The sequence below is a fragment of the Agelaius tricolor genome, unplaced genomic scaffold (genome assembly GCF_023055355.1).
Source record: "Agelaius tricolor isolate 1412-34295 unplaced genomic scaffold, bAgeTri1.0.p SCAF_4, whole genome shotgun sequence".
Lineage (NCBI taxonomy): Eukaryota > Metazoa > Chordata > Aves > Passeriformes > Icteridae > Agelaius > Agelaius tricolor.
In genome coordinates this window covers 24437262-24452720 of record NW_027269264.1, presented here as the reverse complement: position 1 = coordinate 24452720, position 15459 = coordinate 24437262, and the positions used below count along the sequence as shown (strand labels likewise).

The window sequence follows — 15459 nt, the reverse complement described above, 5'->3', positions numbered from 1 at the left end:
CTTACATCTCATTTCCTTCCTCTCTTCCCTATGTTTTTTGACTACTGGCAAGGATGTGAAACAATCCTCTGCTTTTAGCTATTTATCTGCCTTTCCCCACTAGAAGTCAAGCCCTACAACATCAAAGCTTTACCATACTAATCAACTGTTATGACTTAAATTAATTAAGACAACACAATGAAGAAAACAAAAATCCAATTCTCATGGAGACCATTATGCTTATTAAAAACAAGTGAAAGAATATGCAGATTACACAAGATGTAACATACAGAAAGATGTGTTACTTTTTTCCCTGATATAGGGGTTAATTTAAAAAACAAAGCTCCAGACAGCAGTTCTTCAGCCAAGTTAGTTCCTTAGAGCACGAAAAGTATGCTTCAAAGCTCTGCCTCTCCCCATACTATTTATACTGGCAAACCTCCTGCTGATGAGCTTATTAAGAAACAAAGCAGTTCTGCAACCCTATTCAGAAACAGCAAGGTCTCAGCTAGGGTACTAATGCCCACTTTTGGGTGATGTTTTTCGCAAATGACTGAAGTGAGCTTGCAATTAGTCCAAAAGAGAACAGCAAGAACAATAAGAGAAAGCAGATGGACACAACCACCCAGTCATTCCCTTGCCAGTTCCAAACTCCTAGAAGCCCACAGACAAAGCAGCTGGATGCACCTTCTGAGCCATCTCGATCTTGCTGATAAATGGTTCTGGAGTTTCTTTTGCTAAGGGTTGAGCTCACAACTATCCACATTCCCTGATGTAAAGTTGGCATACCCTACCACTGAAGGTTTTTGTTCTGAGGAAATGTCAGAGGCTGCTCAAGACCTCAGCTGAGACATTCTGCCTAGTTACATTTCACTGATATTCTTATATCAAATTTTCCCTCACTCCCAGAAAATTAAAGAGCTTTGGTTAAATATGTCACAAATTGGAAAGTCAGGACAGCAGATATGCACATTTTGAAGTAAATTACTAAAGCAGCAATAGTTGCTTCATCTCAAAAATGGAAGTCAATTATAGTTTTGCAAAACATCAGCATAAAAACCTTTCCCTCTCTTAAAGTCATCATCTGTTAATCACTTACAAAAACAAGCCAAGCATGTTCGATTGACACATAAAACTAAGGATACATTTTATAGTCCTTCTGGAAGCACTTGAGAAAAGGTTTCAAAAGCAAGGTTAATATGCCAAAAGGATTATATTTACCTTAATGATGTACTGTAAGAAAATATGCAGCAAAACAACTCTCCCTGTGTGGCTATTCTGTTTCCTAGGACTGACTGAGTCACTAAGCAACTCCCATGAATATTACCCTTTGTGCTTAAAGTAATTCATTTATCCCCAAGTCCGTGCTAAATATTTATATTTGCTGAAGACATCATCATAGATTACATCCATTCTTTACCAATGTTTAGCTAACAGATGAACCAGTACAGGCCTGTGCATTATTATTTGCATAACTTTAGCAGAATATTGACTTCATTGCAGAAACCTCTCCTCTTCTGGAGGCCTGTTGTACATCATCAAGTTCTCAGTAAATGCGCATGTAACCATTTAAAGTTTCTTTGATAATTCAAAAGAACTAGTTTTAATTTCATATTACTCTGCTAAGTAAAATTTCTTGAAACCTTATAAAAACATAGTTAAAAGAATATATACCTTAGCTAGCACATGACAAGAATACATAATTTTAAACTAATGGCTAGGTCTAACTGATGCAACTTGACTACAGGCTAGTACCTTGGGAGGAGTGATGATTTTTGAGTGCCGTTGTCTACCTGCTGTGCTATGCTTTGGGCTTGATGTACAGCTGTGCTCCCAGTCCCACTCACAAGGAGATGGCAGTGTAGTAGTTTGCTCCCTGAAAAACAAAGTTTCATTTAAGTCACTTATAACCACAAAGGAGTGCTTGTGAAGCCTGGAACACTGAAATCATAGAGATAAAGAGGATATAAAATATATTTCCCTGATAAGTTTGACATGCTTTAGCTTCTGTGGAAATCACGTGGAAATAGTGGTTTAAAATAAGGAGATACTCAGCAATATTTACACACAAGCCTGCATGTAAAGCAATCCATGCATTTTTGCCAATGGAATAGGGTATTGACAGGAAGCATACTTACAGTTACTTTGTTGCACTGGTCCTCTCCACAAACCATATGGCTTTTTGTTTCAATTTAGTTTTGGTCTGATTGTTTAGCTTGCACAAGACTGTATACAGGACAGCTAGTAACAGCATTGTATCTTGAGCATAACCTCAGCGAGAACAATCGGATACATGTGCTCCAATGACATCCTATGGTAACTTAAGAACTTCAGTTGCCAAATGACAGAAAGAAAACAATTTCCAGTGTAATCATCTACCCTCCTTCCCCTGCTCTATAAGCTACCCCTCTTGGGCACAAGTAGCATGTTGGCTTCCATTCAGCATCCCTGTCGTGGGACTCCCCCTCTCCCTGACCCCTTGTCTAGTCCTGGATTACCCTTGGTAGGAAAAGAGAAAATTAATAGTTTCACTAAGAAAAAGAAGGGACTTTTCACAGAAATAGAAACACAAGCTAGTGGTTAGGGTTTGGTGGTGGCTTTTGTTTTGTTTTTAAAAGAAAACCAACATGCAACTCACTAATTTCAATTCTTCTCTCGAAAACATTTTTCCGAAGTGTTCCATCTTCAAAGGATATAGCCAGACTTCCCTAGGAAAGTATATTAGCTATTCTTTCTGCAGGTTTGAGATTGTTTGCCTGTTTCCGTGCCACTCCTCCCCCACCCCCTGCAATGTATAGATGTTTTTTCATTATGGTTAATACTCCATTAGCCATTTCTAGATCACTTGAGACATGTAAGAAAAAGATACTGAAAGAATTCTGTAGAACTTCCCCACCATCTAAAAGTCTGCCCAAGTTTTGATGTGTCTTGTGTCTTACATTTTTGTGACCACAAATATAATAAGGTCACAGGTTTGAAAAAACAAAATTCAATATCTAAAATTTTTTAAAAATATATTTTGTTTCAGATTAACTTTTTACTACATGCAACAATGCATGTACCTACCAGACATCACACCTCAAAACTAAAAGGTTATTTTATCCTTTCTCCCCAAGGTCTTCCAGCATAAAAGCATTTTCTAAAAGTAAACTACAGTTTTAAATTAAGGCATGATTTCCAAAGTTGCAGAAGAAAAAGATGCTTAATATGAGTTTATATGAATGACCACCAAAGAGCAGCACAAGCTATACTGTACATTCAAAACAAACTTCAGCCTTATTGTTCTAGGCTATGCACAAAATACTATTCTGGAGGCTGCAGAAAAGTCACACAAGCAAGCTAAACCTAACTGCCACTGCTGCCATCATTTTCCCTTTGTCAAACCTCATAAAAATCAATCTATCTGTCACAGAAATCATCACTATTCCAAGCAAAGATGGAAGCAGAAAAACTTAACTTTGTAATGTCTTTGATATGAAAATATGAATTAACACCTTAGCAAAATAATGTATCTGCCTTTTCTGCTTTCTTCTGCACGGTAGTCTGGGTTTTTAAGCAGAATTCTTAACTTTCAAACAATGGCTCTAGCCATCACAGTCAAGATGACCTAGCATCACACTCAAGTGCTATTTTTTATCTTAAGAGATGTTTAAGAAAAATAAAGTGCTTAATTATGCATCTGAATTTGTGCAGTGAGGAGTTGACAAATAAGAACCTCTATACCCTTTATTCAGTATTAGGTTCTGGAAAGTGTCCCATTATGTTACAAATTTTTCCTATACACACACACTCACACTTCTATCACATTTTATTTTTACAAAGAATGTAACAAAGTACCTCTAGAAGTTGAGTGATAAGCTGATCTTAGCAAAGTGCATTAATAAATGTGTTTATTCTAGTCATATAGAATAAGCAGTATGCAGCTACAAAAAGAACAGTGCTTTTTTGTCAACTCAGTTTACTTTAACTCAATTGCTGGTTACCAACCTTTCATTCCCTGAAAGTTTTAATAAAAACATAAAAGGGATCCCTACTACAGTCCAATGACAACAGCCTTTCTGCTTTTCTGAAACTGTTGGAATGGCAAATCCAAACATAATCCAGATACATCTTAACCAGCTTGAAATTCCAAGTGTGTACAAAAATCACTTTAACTAAACCTCTCCCTGAAAGCATGGGGATATCCAAATAAGAATGCTGGAAATAAAAACAAATTTTAACAGTGTATTTTGTACTTAGATACTGACTAATACTCAGTAATAGACGAAAGACAAACAGTCACAGTTACAAAAGAAATAGACATTACAGTTAGTAAGTTTCATTTTTAGAGGGCTTGATTCAAGCTGTGACTCTGGCCAGTCTTCTTGAAAACGAAGAAGAATTCTACAAGAATATATATACAAGAACTTTCCAACATAGCTTCTCAAAATAGCAGGAGAAATCATGTATTTTATCAACATATAAAAAGCAGCTGAACAAATCAGAGATTTGCATGTATATAATTTATATGGAACAACCAAAGGAAGCATACTCCACTGTCCTGAGTCCAAACAGACTGCACTGAGAATCCCTTTTAATAGGCAAGTTTTTAACAAAAAGCCCTACAAGTTTTTAACAAAAAGCCCTCTCATTAACATGACACTGGAAATTTGGAATCAACGTGAAGAACACTTGTGTTAATAAAAGGACACAAAACCATTTCCATTAGTATATTTTCTAGACTAGTTTTTGTGGTTCTGGTGATAGATCTGGAAAAAAAATCAGATGGTACTTATGATTTATTTGCTATTACTGCTGCTACCATCATTAAAGAAAGGACATTTGTGGAAAAGTTACAGGATAAATCTGAATTCAGCTATACTCAAACAGCCACAATTATAATCCAAGTTTTTCTTTGAAGTCTTGCTTACACAGAACTATTCCAAACCAACAGAAACATACTAATTGGTCTTGGACAAAAGCCTCTCATATTTTGCACTCCTCTGCAATGTCTGAAACAAGGTGACAACATTCTATTGTATTACAAAAATACAAGAGACCAGAAGGACCCTGAAGACACCCATCCATCCATGCTACTCATACAGAGGCAGATGGAAGAGAATGACAACTCTGTTTTCCACACAACATACGCTTTTGGTGGAAAAAACTATTTACACAAGGATTTTTCTGAAGCCTAATACTCAAGTTGTATGGTACGAGAAAGCGCTCTGTATTGTTTTTAACATAAATCAAAAAAACCTTCTTGTAGGGAAACAGTATTCCTAAGTATGATGAACTCCTGCTTCTAAACAGAGAAGTAAAGTTGCCTGCACAGACAAAAGTGATTTTTCTTTTCTCATTTTAGGAACTGCTTCTCTGACAGATAAAAATTAAAATATGCATATTTTTAAATGAGGAGAGGGGAAACACATCATATCAAATATACATCATGTTAGTGGCAAGCAAAAAATACAAAACAGCTATTTCATTTCTGTTTTGATGAATATACATGTGTTTATTCTTCCTGTTCTTCAGCAAACTCCTCATTTAGAAATAACACCTTCTGCTAGTTATCCTCTAGCCAAGGACAGGTAGGTAGTACACAGAAATATCTAATGAAACCACTAAGTTCAACCACAACTACTGAAGATACAGAGCTTGGAAGGTACAAAAAAGGTTACCTGTTTTACTAATAACTCTCCTCTTTCTGATAACAAGTTTTAAAAACGCGTGATTCAAGGTGAGCACAATTTTTCCCATAGCTACTCACTGATTGCTTTTTAACACTTACCCTGGATGTTGCCACAGATTTGCATGTCTACCCTCAGGAAGCAGCTCCCTCTTGTTAAGGGGAGTAATACCTATTGCTGCTTCTAAAATAGTTATGTATTTCTTGTACCGCATCCTGCCTTTCTCAAGAGTTCCACCACGTTAAGTTATCATCCAAATGCAGATGCTGCAACTGAAGTCATGCCTCTTCATTGATTTGAAATGCTGCTTTTAAAAACATGCTGCAAGTTTGAAGCATAAAAACAATGCTTTTTTTCCCCTCTCCCAGACTAGGATAGTTAGTAGAAGAGAGAGAGAAACCGAAGAAAAATTCCTACCAGATTCCCCAGAAACGTCATTGTTACATAATTCGATCTTTGAATAAGACACTAATGAAAATGATTGAAGAGACAATCACGGTTCTAAGCCTGGCCGGATAATGCACACTCTCCAATTGACTAATCCTTTGCTAAATCTCTGCTGTCTATAATCTTTCAACTGCTAATGGAGCACTAGGTAACTTCTCTGTCAAATCCATCCAGGGAATAAAAGAGAGCTGCACAGAAAACTTGAGACCATTTTAGACAGTGACAGCCAAAAATAGCTTTTGCCTTAACTTTTCTCACCAGAAAGCACCAGAGCACCAGAAAGCTCTCTGTGTTACAAGTGTCACAGGGGATTTAGCTGATCTCCTCAGAAAAGTCATGCAGAAATATTTCCTTACGTGGCTTGTACAGAATTAAGAAAGCTGGAGACTCCCATTATGATACCTACTAGCCATTCAAATGTGCCTCATGATGCCAGAAGCCACACGTCAGAATTGCTCTAGCCATGAGGTAACTGTGCATGCAAAAGACCTCAGGTATGATCTACAATGGTGGAGACAGATGCACATGTTGAAAGAAGTAACAGTGACATTTTGGAAACACTGCAGTACTGTCAAATTGCAATATTCAAAGAGATGTACTTGATTGCAAAACTAATCAAGGAAATGTTGATGTGATGCTTCTTCTAGATGGTAAGAAATTAATTCTTATATATACATCTAGATACACATAGCTACATATATTATATAAATACTATGCACTTAGGCAGTAATAGAGATAAAAACATAGAAAGAGATGTGACAGGAAGACTGAAGCCTGGAATCATGACTCTCTCTGTAAACTGCGCATGTTACTTATTCCCGAATATCATTAAGTATGTGTGTATTTCTTTTGGGGTGGTATCATATTGCATGTTACTTATTTAGAAACCAAGATGATTTCTTGTGCTGTGAAATGTTTAGCTCTTAACAACAAGATACTATTATATGTATAACTATTTCCAGATTCTACATTACTTACAATCCTGCATAAGCCATATTTAGTGTTTAATATCCAATCACATTTGTAGGTTATGTTAGCACATGCATGCACTGAACTATCTCAAGTAATTACTAAATAGCAATCCATGTGACTGATCTTAGAAGAGCAAATTAAAACCAAGCATCTTTTAGATGCAGAGAATAGCACTAAAATTGTCAGAGGAACATGCTGATAAGGAGTACGTAGTCTGAAATGCAGTGATGTGTTAAAAAAATAATTAATATACTAAAACCACGTGAATTAAATTAAGCAAAAAATTAATTTTCCGTGTGCAAAAAAAAAAAAAATCACTTAACTGCAACTTTAAACATCTGTATATAAAGCATTAAGAAGCTTAGGAAAGCAGAGTAGTACTAGGAGCCTGCAAGCACAGCTAACGTCATTAAGCCTGCATGCATCGTGACTTCTGGTAGCTTTGGTAGATGTATTGTAAAGGCTGTACTGAGAAAGAGAAGACAAGGCAAGAAGTTAGCAGTTTTTGACAATTCCAGTACTTAAGGATCTTCTGACTGTAGAAGTCCATGACAGTTCTATTTTACACAAAAGCAGAATTATTTTTATAAAATCTAGTCTTCCCTCAAAGTTGGTTTCATTAACAACTTCAGCATTACCACACTTTCACCTATTAAGTTTTGGTATTTCTTTCTGTACACCTTCCTTAACACTTCTTTAAACTTTCCCCTTATAGATCAAAGAAATAGCTCTTTAAAAAAGTTTCCCACAGTAGTTTTCAAAGCCAGTCCAAAGCAGAGTCTAAAAAGCATCAAGTGCAGCTCCAGTCCATCTTTTGTCCCTTTGAGCAAAGCATATTAATTCTGACCAGAAAAGGAGCCCCACGACTAGTGTTGCTCACAGGGAAGCCAAGCCCACACAATGAGCACAAGCTACTCCCAAATACTGCTTTCAGTTAAATGGCATGCGAAACCTCCAGGTACCTAGACAGCGAGAGACTGACTCACAGTTAATCAACTTCTTTCAACTTTATTTAGAAACAGAAATTCAAAGCTGCTAGTACGTGCACTGTTAGTGAAGAATGACTTTAGTAGAGCAAACAAAAAGTCTAAAAAAGACTGTCCTCCATTGTTTTTTGCTGGAGAATTATCATCCACTCCACTTTTTCTGTCTTCGTAATTTTTCAGGAAGAACAGAAACCAAAAGTTTTCTTGGAAAGAAACAGTGCAATTTTCCTAACAGAGCACACAAGTGATGCCTCAGAAAGTAAAATGCATTTCTGAGAAGGGGAAAGAATGACAGAGCTTTTTTGTCCATTAAAGAAACATTTACAAGATCAAAGCCAAAGCTTTATTTTGCTTTAATCCTCAACAGATGAAAACAGTCATACACTCTTAATTAGATGTAGAGCATACTTCTTGTAAATTGATGGCAGAGGCAGGATCACATCCTCAGTCACTTCAGACCCAACTAAAAAAGAGACAGTCATTGCCTAATGCAGCCACAAATTACTTTCTATTTTGTGAAAAAAACAAAATCCTCTTCTTTCTCATCTTTCCACAAAAGTCTGTGTAACAGCTTCAGATCAAAGAATTCCCTTATTAAGAGAGCAAAGAAACAAACATCTCTTCTTACATACTTTTGCTCAAGTGAAAACTGTGAAAGTCGATTGTTAACTTCCAGAACACACAGGTGTTTTGTTTGCACCACAACCAGCACATCTGTAAAGTTTGATCTGTTAGAAAAATCATAAGATAGAGGAGCATCCAGGATCAGACTGGGAGTGTGGGAGGTGAGAATGAAGAGAGAGGAGGAGGACTGGAAACTTCTTTCTCACAGCTTCATGAACTGCAGCTGCTTTTGGCCCCTCCTTAGAAATCATTCCTTCCTTGAACAGTCCATATGCTCCTGGAGATTCTCAGAATCAGCTTATATGAAGTTGTGCTAAGGAGGCTAGAGATACCAGTAGTCAAATCTGCTCGCTATTAAGCAGAGCTAGATGATGAAGCAGATGTTAGAATAGAGAGTGCAAGCCGGACTACAGGCAGCCTTGCTGTTAAAGAGAGACATGCAGGAGAGATTTATGGGTTTTCTCTAAAGCCTTAAAAACCCCAAACGAAAATTAATGAGGCAAGGCAAATAACACACAGCTTGAACCAACAAGTGAAATCTTGGTTATGATGAGGCTGCATGGTTAAGCTCACGCTCAGTTTATCAATATGGCAGTTTATCAGCTGATGTCAAAAAATGAGTTTGGTACAATGGAGTTACAACAACACAATCCTTCGGGGAGAGTTATCATTGAGCGAGTCTTAGGAAAAAGCCACAGTGGCCCAATACATATGAACTCATGTCTAACTCAGTGAAAACATACGAAAATCTAAGGAAACATCCTTCACATGTATATAAACCACACCCCAGAAAACTGCACAATTTTAAGAAGTAAAAAGAAACTTCTCAAAAGCAGTTCTGGATTGCCGGTACAAAACAAAAGCAGAGACAAAAGCATGAAAAGGGAGCAGGCATTGGAAAAAACCGAGAACAATAGGGCTTTCTATCTTGGCTTGCACACTTCTTATTGACCGTAGGATTGTATCAGGCAGTATTTTTGTCTGTCGTTTTCACATTATTCATGTGAAAAGAGAGCACTAATGAGTTTCGTTTTCTTCCTAGATTAGCAACTATAGTTATCTGAGGTTTTGGGACTCAGATGCACAACGACAATGCTGACCTAAATTCAGGAAGACTTGGGTAGCTCATGTTTCCTAAAAACAAAGCCTGCAGCCGATGAATACACACCAGGGTAGATGCTGTACCAGATATCAAACCAGAGCTCCCACAGCTCACTCTGTTATTACTAAGCTTGGATCATAAACATCCTAAATACATTCAGAAATGCAAGAGCCATCTCACACTGAATGGAAAGGAGTTGACAAGGTCTACATTCTCATTTGAAATAGAAAACTACAATATCCCTTAACGAGATAAAGAGAAAAAAAAGAAAAAAAAAAGCTTTCAAAAAGCAATCGGTATAAAAAGAAAAACAAAACAAAAAAATCCCAGTAACAAGACAACTAAAACCTAATCCAAACATTAATAGTTTACGGTATTAAACAACCTGAGTGTACTTTGCTACTGCATCAAGCTGTTTAATTACAATGCTGCAGTTAGCACTTGTTTAAATTATGTAATATTTAAGTAAAAAATAAAATAACCTCAGCTCTCTAGCACTGAATGATGGCTTTGTCTGCTAAAAAAAAACAAAAACAAAACCAGAAACCCCCCCCCACAATCAAACCCCAAAAATACATACAGCAAAACAACAAAAAAGGCACCAAACCACCAAAAAATAATAACAAAACAAACCCCACCTAGATTAAACACCCTCCCCCCCCAAATAATAAACAAATAAAAACCCCTAAACAAAAATACCCACATAATTGCAGCAGGTTCTAAATCATAATTTACTGACTCTGGAAAAAAAAATTACTTTATGAAGCGGGACCAGGATGACACAAGTACTGGTAAAAGACAATTAAAGAACAGAAGGCTTCAAAGGCTCTGAGAACAAGCAGTAAGCAAAGTTTTCAAGGGAGCCAACACAGGTATCCAACATAGTGCTGATCTTTCTGAGGAAGAGGACAGAGTAAGATAATTGAGAAAAGCATCCCATGCTTGAACAGCTCTATTTTGACCATGTAAGTTCTCAATGCATTTAGAGCACTTGGTCATGAGACCGAGACTGAACCTTTGACTCCGAAAGATGACGTGCACCGTGCACTGGTGCGTGTATGCCAGCACAGTCATGCAAAACCAGTCCTCCCCATGTCACTGCTCCAATCTTTGTAGGTAACACAGCATTTGCAAACATTCTTCACTATGGTAAGACTCATCTATTAGAAGACAAAATTATGCCCTATATACTTACTGCCATAAATATTTGTTTTATAAATAGATTATCTCATTTTTGAGAGGTCTTCCAAAATTCACAGAAATCCACTGCAATCTGGGATAAAGATCCACAGCCTTTCTACAGCTGATGCCAAAGATCAATTGTCAAATTTAAAAAATTAAATTTTCCCCAGCAATTAGAAATTTCATACCTATTTGAAAATAAACTAGACTTGAAAATCTTTAACTGGACAGACCTGTAGCTGTTCTAACAGGCACTCTGTTCCCCCCATTAGAGTGACCAATTCCAAGACTACTACAATGGGATGAAACTGACGCAGACACAGTATGACAAAAGTTACACCATCCATGAGTACTTAAATACTGTTATTTCAACAATTAAAAGTGACCAGTCTTGTAACGCGAGATCTCCTTTACCCTACAAGGAAGTTCTGGAGAAAGACAAGATTGGTAACTATTAAAACACACACACAAATGCTATCACCCAGACTTTTGCTCTAAGTTAAACGCAGCTTTGAAATAGTCCCGGAATAATAGGCCATTCCTCAGTTGAGGATTACTGTGTTCCAGGAGCTTTCTAATGCTTTTAAACATATAGGTTTTATAAAGGTACGGCACTTCCCATTTCGTGAGCTGTGGAACTACCTAAACATTATTTTAATCACTAAGAAAGATTTCCTGGTTGTCCTTAAGAGGACACAGAACCAGGAAAAGAGGGGACTAAGCAATCAAAAAAGTATCATACATTCTATTACTTTAATGCTTCATTCTGAAAAGATCTATTTTAGATTATAGTTCATGCAAAGTGTTGGGATCACCCCAATTCTGCTGCATAATTCCCAACACTTGCCTTTAGTCTCACAGAAATCCAGTACAGTGGCACTAAGCAGTTACTGCTAGTGATACAGGGCAACAGCAAAACACAATTAGATAAAGGCTCTCCAGTCCACAGTGTCATCTTTTCATAAAGGGCAGAGAAGTCACTGCCGCTAATTGAAGCCAATGTTTAGGGCCTAAGATGTTTGCATGCAACAGTCTAGAAGCAATTATAACAGTAAAATCACCTAAAAATCAAATATATGTAGAAAACTTCGTCAGAAGGCTGAAGACAGCCCACATAATTCTCACAATAATGTTATCCTAAGTATAAATCTTACTGACCGTGTCTAAGTGGCACACACATGCTTACTAAATGAAAAACATTTCAAAGTCTTTTAAAGCAGCCTGATGATCTCCCAATTAGTATTAATTTACACAAGCAAATCTCCTTTGCCTTTCAGTACCTGATTCTTGCCATGTCAGGACTTCTTGGATCCTGACACGTATCTCTATTTGAAAGAGCTGATAGTTAAAGCCTTAGACGACAAATACTTCACAAATTAAAGACGCAGTTTTGTACATAATAGTTTCTCTTTTATTTTTCGAACTATAGGTGAATCACAGTTCTCAACCTTCAAAATTTTGCAGAACAAAAGAAAAGGTACTCTATTGTGTTGCAAATGATGCGACCTTGATAATTACCTCCGAAGGTTAAAACAAAGCAGACATTTGCAGCCTCCCACAGCTGTGGGGCCAAGAGCCCTCGAGAATCATCTTAGCTGTGGAAACCGACGCAATTTTATGAACTGAAGCTAGGGAGCAGATAATTCAGAGATTCTCTCTGTTTCAAGTGAATAACTACTAGAAAGCAACACCAAAGCATGAAGGTTTTCTGATTTTCTGCAAGAGTTTGTTATATGACTCTTACATAAGTATGTTCAAACAGCATGTACTTTCTCATGCTGGAAAAAAAGGCAAACAAGTTTCAAGTACGTGGTAAGTAAGGGCGGAGTTGTCAACTAAAGCAACTGCATGCCACTGATAGATCAACCTCGGCACTCCAGGGTGAAAATCTAATATACCTGGGCTCCAACACCGCAAACACGGCCGATGCCAAGGCACTTTAACAGGGCAATTAAAGCGTTTGTCTTCTGGAACTGCCTGTCCTTTGTTTCACGGTTCCCTGTTAACTTGAAACTTCCCCTGACCCAGTTAGTCAAAGCCCAAGGCACGGCTGGAATCCACTCGGGATGTGCCAACATAAAGATTTCAGGAATTCTCTGTGCAACAAAGGCAGCCCAAGCCCCCGACAGCGGGGGCGTGGGCTGCCCGGGGGATCCGCCCCCCCAGCGACCCCCCCCCGGGAGTAACCCGGGTAAACAAACACCCCGACTCGCCGGTGACATCTCTCCCACTTTCCACGTAGTATCGCGCTCTCCCGGAAAGTACTTATCACGGAAAAAGTCACCGAGAGCCGCTTAATCCCGTTAGAGAAAAGCCGATCCCCGGCCGAGCCCGGCTGTTCGCGCCGCCCAGGTGCGCGGCGGGCGCGGGACCGGCCTGGGGGGCCCCGCGGGGGCGCGGCGGGTCCGACTCCGCGGACAAAGGCGGCAAAGCGCGCCTGAGGAGCGCAGGCAACAGGGCGATAAAAGCCAAAGCACACAAAGGAACGAGAAGGAGAAGCCGGGCAGCTCGTGGCCGCAGCGCGGCCCCCGGGGCGGGGAGCGGAGGCACCGGCCGCGGGGGACAGGGGGTGCCGGGGGGCACCGCACCTGCCCGGGGGGAGGGAAGCGGCGATGAGCGCGGGTTCGGGGCGGGGACATCCCGCGGGGATACTCGCCTGCTCGCGGAGGGCGTCCGGCAGCGGGAGCAGAGGTCCCAGAGGCGCCCCGGCGCTTGGAGTGCGCCTTGCCCTGCCCTGCCGCCCCGGAGCGGGCAGCGACTGGGGGCGTCGAATCCGAGTGCTGGGACTGGGGACGAGGCTGAGGCTGGGTCCGGGTCCGCTGTGGCCGCTCCCGCCGAGTCGGGCGATTTCCTGCGGGGCGCGGGCGGGGGCGGTGCGGCCACGCCGGGGCGGGCTCCCGCCGCAGGTGCCGGCCTCGCCCCCAGGTGGGGAGGAGAGGGGAAGGATGGGGCGGGCGGGCAAGGCACTGCAGGGGAGAGGCGGGGGCGGGCGGCGCGCCCCCTCTTTAGGCGTGCCCCCACCTGCGGCTGCCGCCCCTCCAGTCCAGGGGTGCCTTCGCCCGGCTCCCCCGGCCCACGCCCGCACACACCAACACCGCGGCGGCGGCAGGGGAACAGGAAATACCGGTCGCAGCCCGGTGCTCCGCGCCGCTGAGTCACCGCGGCGAGGCCGCCCCGCCCCCCGGCTTTTCTCTGCCCGTCCCGTCTCCCGGCAGGGGACCCCGGCTCTGCCCCCCGGGTCTGGTCCCCGGCCCTGCCCGAGGCACCCCGCGCCGGGCCCAGGCAGCAGAGCGGACCTACGGGCGGGCACGGCGGAGCCCGGTCACCGCTGGCAGAGCGCACCGTCACCCAGCCCAGCGCTTGGGTGTGTTTTCCGTTTACATCAGTGTGTTTGGAACTTTGGGATCATTGCCCATCTGAACCTTTCTAACGGGAAGACCTCTGAGACAGCCTTTAACACCACAGCGCAGTTTTCCACGTACGCCTCTCGATCTGCTTTTCCCTGCTCTTTATCACAGAATAGCTGCTGCCACTTTATTGACAGCTCGGGAGAGCTCTGTTCACATCATCACTCTCAGCTGAAATATCCAGGATTAGCAGAAGGCAGAATAGCTCCATTTCCAGGCCGCAACACCCCGTGTCACTCTGCAAGTCCACCAATACCGTTCCCGAAACTGCAACATACCATGAGAGAAATACACTCCAGGCTGGCATTCCACAGGTATCAGCTTTCAGCATCATTGCTGTCCTGCAGCTGAGATGAAAAAGGCAAGGCCAAACAGCCCTGGCAGGATTCTTTGGAGTCGTATTTCTTTTGCATTGTAAAGCACTAAATGTCACCAGGAATTCCTTATCTGCTGTCTTATCTGGTGGACAGTTAAACCCCTTGCAAGCCCCTCTAAAATTAAACAGCACACTCCCACCCGTATCAGGCCTGCCGAACAAAGTCTACTTAAAGTTTTATGGTTTGTTGCTATTTGCAGGTGAGAAATATACTAGATTCCCACTGCATTTCTAACTCAGACAATTCTCTTCCTCAATAGGAATAGTTCATGCACTGTATCTCATACAGAAAGTAAGATAAGGAAGGCAAACAGTATTCTTCGTGAAGGGGCTGGACTTTGGAAGGAGGCCCTGAAAGAACCTGTTTTATTAGAGCAAATATGAAACTGCATTCAGATATTGTATGGAAAGGCCTGCTTCTGGCTATTGTTAATAATTAACATGCAAGTGCATACACTAGCCTTCAAGTACCTATTTCAGTCTAAAAGCCTCAACAGCAAAAATCAGAGGAAAAAAAAAAGACTACATCAGGGCTAATTTATAAACTTGGTGTTTTCAGTCACCTACAGACTAATTCTATGATCAGCACGTAATGCAATATTGCTTTTAGGCAGAATCAAGGCACAAGAAATGGAAATTTAGTTTTATTCCAGGTATGTGTCAGATTTATTGGTTTACACTGTGGTGGGTGCCTTTTTCCTTAATGAATGTTTTA

General features: G+C 40.8%; 1 protein-coding gene across 1 annotated transcript in view; it reads right to left on the bottom strand.

Annotated features, from left to right (window-relative positions):
- TJP2 (tight junction protein 2) overlaps positions 1-14071 on the bottom strand; it is a 62985-nt gene extending 48914 nt beyond the window's left edge. The window contains exons 1-2 of the mRNA XM_071424910.1: positions 13614-14071; positions 1735-1851 (exon numbers count right to left, since the gene is read on the bottom strand). The gene's annotated coding sequence lies outside the window, so the exon portion shown is untranslated. The remainder of the gene's footprint in view (positions 1-1734; positions 1852-13613) is intronic.
- Positions 14072-15459: the final 1388 nt, after the last annotated feature.